This window comes from Oncorhynchus nerka, linkage group LG15, assembly GCF_034236695.1.
Source record: "Oncorhynchus nerka isolate Pitt River linkage group LG15, Oner_Uvic_2.0, whole genome shotgun sequence".
Classification (NCBI taxonomy): Eukaryota; Metazoa; Chordata; class Actinopteri; order Salmoniformes; family Salmonidae; genus Oncorhynchus; species Oncorhynchus nerka.
The window spans coordinates 5,661,484-5,665,902 of record NC_088410.1 but is presented as its reverse complement, the minus strand read 5'-3'; positions in this window follow the sequence as shown (position 1 = coordinate 5,665,902).

Below are 4,419 nucleotides of genomic sequence, written 5' to 3'. Positions count from 1 at the left end.
AGGAGAGGAGAGGAGAGGAGGAGGAAGGAGGAGAGGTGATGAAGGGGAAGGGGAGAGAGAGAGGAGAGGAGAGGAGAGGAGAGGAGAGGAGAGAGAGAGAGGAGAGGAGAGGAGAGGGGGGAGGGGGAGGAGAGGAGAGGAGAGGAAAAGAGAAGAGGAGGAAGGAGGAGAGGTGATGAAGGGGAGGAGAGGAGGAAGGAGTAGAGGTGATGAAGGGGGAGGAGAGAGAGGAGAGGGAGAGGAGAGGAGGAAGGAGGAGAGGTGATGAAGGGGTGGAGAGGAGAGGAGAGGAGAAGAAAAGAGAGGAGAGGAAGGAGGAGAAGTGATGAAGGGGAGGAGAGGAGAGGAGGAAGGAGGAGAGGTGATGAAGGGGAGGAGAGGAGAGGAGGAAGGAGGAGAGGTGATGAAGGGGAGGAGGAATGTGTTTCTACAACGTGACTCGGTTGCGCTAAAGCTGAAAGCTGGGATTTTTAGATGTGAATTCATGATGATTTGTCTCATCAGGCAGCGTCACTAACTCTCTCTGCTGACACACACACAGTGTTTATACAACAGCTCCGCTTAGCGGTGGACACAGTCAGAGCCACGTACACACAGCCCTCTCCTCTCGCCTGCGCGCACGCAAACACACTATCTCTCTCTCTCTCTCACACACACCCACTATCCAGTCCTCATCCCTCTCCTGTATTGTCGGGCCGCAGCAGGCAGGCGGAAGTGCGGACATACCTTCAGTGTCACCATGCGGAGCTGTGGCGGTAGAGTCGGTGTGGCTGAGGTCCCTTTGGTCTCCCAGTCACCATCTTTAACGATAGATACACGGCCCCGCAGCCGTCCGCCCCCACGCGAAGCTCCGGTGCTCACGGCGTCAGCAAACCAACAAAGAAAGTGTTCAAACTTGGTCTGCCGATAAATAAATACAAATAACGACATTATACAGTGTCAATTACACCGCGGTGTGTTTGTATGAAATTCCGTGTTGTTGTGTTACCAAGACAACCCAGTTTTCTCCACCGTTTCCAAACAGAGGACGCTAAAATGCGTCGTAGGTAGAAGGGCTGCCTCGGTTCCTCACTGACTGTGTTTCTCTTTCACACGACTAAAACACGAATCACCTTCCTTCTCACACAATCTGTACCCCGGGTGTTTTAATATAGCTTACTGTCTGACTTGATGTTGGAGCTATAGACCCCGGGGGACACTGGTAACTCTAGTAAATATTCCCTCTCACGACGTCTCCGGTTTTATTTTCTGGGTTGTGTCTGGTTGTTATGTTGTTATGTAGGGCATTCCGCAGGTTGGTGGGCAGAGAGAGAGACAGCGAGCCTAGCCTACAGCGAGGTGCTGCTGAGGGGCTGAGGGAAAGGAAAGAGGGGGGGGGGGGGGGCAGAGATTTGGAGCACCGCTCTAGCCTACTTTAGGAGTGAACAAGTGGGGGGGGGGTGAATTTTTTATTTAAAAACCCCATACCATTCATGTCAGCGCCGAGTCCAGTTGTATCGCTTAAAATGTGAATTCGTCCCCCCCTCAAAATAGTGATGGATTATTTAAAAGGAGATTAATTAAAAACCCCATTGATGTTATCTATAAAAAACCCGTTGATGTTATCTATAAAACCCCCGCTGAGGGGTATCTATCTATGTGGTCACTCACCTGCTGTCTGTGCCACATCGCTCCAGAAGCCGAGAGGACATCGCGCGAGCCACAACGCCTCACATCCGCAAACACATCCGTTGAAATCAAAAATATATATTAATCCACCTGTTTTTCTTCCCCCGGGATAAACGGTAAATTCCTCACGGTAGTGATCCAGATTTACTACCACACACACCGGTAAACGGTTTTGACGAGGGAAAACAATTGAACTAAAATAAAATAAATATAAAAATTATTTGGGTTTAAAAAATAATAATAATTTGAATCCAACAAAAAGAAGGTCCAGGCAGCTCAGCGCGCGGGGTTCCGCAGTGAGAGAGGACCGGTCCACGCACCTCCCCTCTCTCTCTCTCCGCTCCTTAAAGACTGGACGGGGATTCCGTCACATAGGTTGCACACACACTCACATTCACGCACACTACACACACACACACACACACACATATATATATCACTCCTAAACTCACCAACAAACAAGTGAGCAACGCGGTCAACTTATATATGTGTCAATGGCTAGTTATAGTTTAATATAATCCAACATCATTGTCACCTAAAAAAATAAAAAAGGATTTTAACAAATCTGAGTTGGAGTCGGTTGGTTTTTCAGGTCGGTGAGAAAGCACAGCTCTCTACCCAGCTCGAGATAACCGCCTACGCTCCGCTGAGCTGCGCAATGTCGTTTATAGAAATCAGTCTCGTTAATTAAACAGACACATATGTGTCTTGAATGGAAGATGGGGGAGGGGGAGCAGATAGGGGAAGGAAGGGAGTCATTTCTTTATTAGTGTGGTCCGTTATATCATATTGAATATTGGCCAACAACGATCTGATGACGCGGTCGGGTTTGCAATTCTTGACGCCTCAAAACCAACTTCAGCTTACAATTCATCTACATCACAGGCACTTAGCTTTCCCCCTCCCTCCCCCTCCCTCCCTCCCTCCCTCCCTCCCACCCTCACTGTCTTTCCGTCCATCTCCCTCCCTCCCGCTCTCTTTCTCTCTCCCGCTCTCTTTCTCTACCTCAATCTCTTTCTCTCTCTCTAATAAAAAGGAGCAAATATGATTTGATCAGAAACAAACAACAGCATGTGAGACACAATAATTCACGACGATGTCCTTTCCTGTGTGCGGTGGGGGTTTGGGATGTAGACGGAAGACCACATGACCATCCGTAAACCGGCGACTCGGGAGGAGGTTTCTCGGAGCCTTCCCGCCGTGAAACAAGACATTTATTCTGGCGCTGCTCTGTCTCCCTCCGTTCACTGTGCCGTAGTTGCATGTTGCGCCACCGATAAGCTTTTCAATATCAGTCAAATCATCTGCCCGCCGCGCGCCCAACAATCACAACACCGATCTTTCAATTACGCACGGCTGAGCTGTTATTGACTATACATGTGGATACGCATGCATGCACACGAACGCACACACACACACACACACACACACACACACACACACACACACACACACACACACACACACACACACACACACACACACACACACACACACACACACACACACATTGTTCATTGTTGGGTGATAATGGCAAAGCAACACTGCATTACCGACTCATTTAACCGGCAGAACCTCAAACATCCTCAACACTGCATTACAGAACTGAGGAGAAAAGAGCAGAGACCAGAGTAGAGTAGAGAGTAGAACAGACCAGAGTAGAGTAGAACAGACCAGAGTAGAATAGAGTAGAGTACAGCAGAGCAGAGTAGAACAGACCAGACCAGACCAGAGTAGAGTAGAGTATAGTAGAACAGACCAGAGTAGAGTAGAGTAGAACAGACCAGAGTAGAGTAGAGTAGAACAGACCAGACCAGAGTAGAGTAGAGTATAGTAGAACCAGACCAGAGTAGAGTAGAGTAGAGTAGACCAGAACATACCAGAGTAGAACAGACCAGAGTAGAGTAGAGTAAAGAACAGACCAGAGTAGAGTAGAGTAGAGTAGAGTAGAGTAGAGTAGAACAGACCAGACCAGAGTAGAGTATAGTAGAACAGACCAGAGTAGAGTAGAGTAGAACAGACCAGACCAGACCAGAGTAGAGTAGAGTATAGTAGAACAGACCAGAGTAGAGTAGAGTAGAGTAGAGTAGAAAAGAACAGACCAGAGTAGAGTAGAGTAGAGAACAGACCAGACCAGAGTAGAGTAGAGTAGAACAGACCAGACCAGAGTAGAGTAGAGTAGAGTAGAACAGACCAGACCAGAGTAGAGTAAGTAGAACAGACCAGAGTAGAGTAGAGTAGAGACAGACCAGACCAGAGTAGAGTAGAGTATAGTAGAACAGACCAGAGTAGAGGAGTAGAGTAGAGAGTAGAGTAGAACAGACCAGAGTAGAGTAGAGAGAAAGAACAGACCAGAGTAGAGTAGAACAGACCAGACCAGTAGAACAGACCAGACCAGAGTAGAGTAGAGTAGAACAGACCAGACCAGTAGTAGAGTATAGTAGAACAGACCAGAGTAGAGTAGAGTAGAACAGACCAGACCAGAGTAGAGTAGAGTATAGTAGAACAGACCAGAGTAGAGTAGAGTAGAGTAGAACAGACCAGAGTAGAGTAGAGTAGAACAGACCAGACTAGAGTAGAGAACAGACCAGACCAACAGACCAGACCAGAGTAGAACAGACCAGACCAGAGTAGAGTAGAGTAGAGTAGAACAGACAAGACCAGAGTAGAGTAGAGTAGAGTAGTAGAACAGACCAGAGTAGAGTAGAGTAGAACAGACCAGACCAGACCAGACCAGAGTAGAGTAGTAGT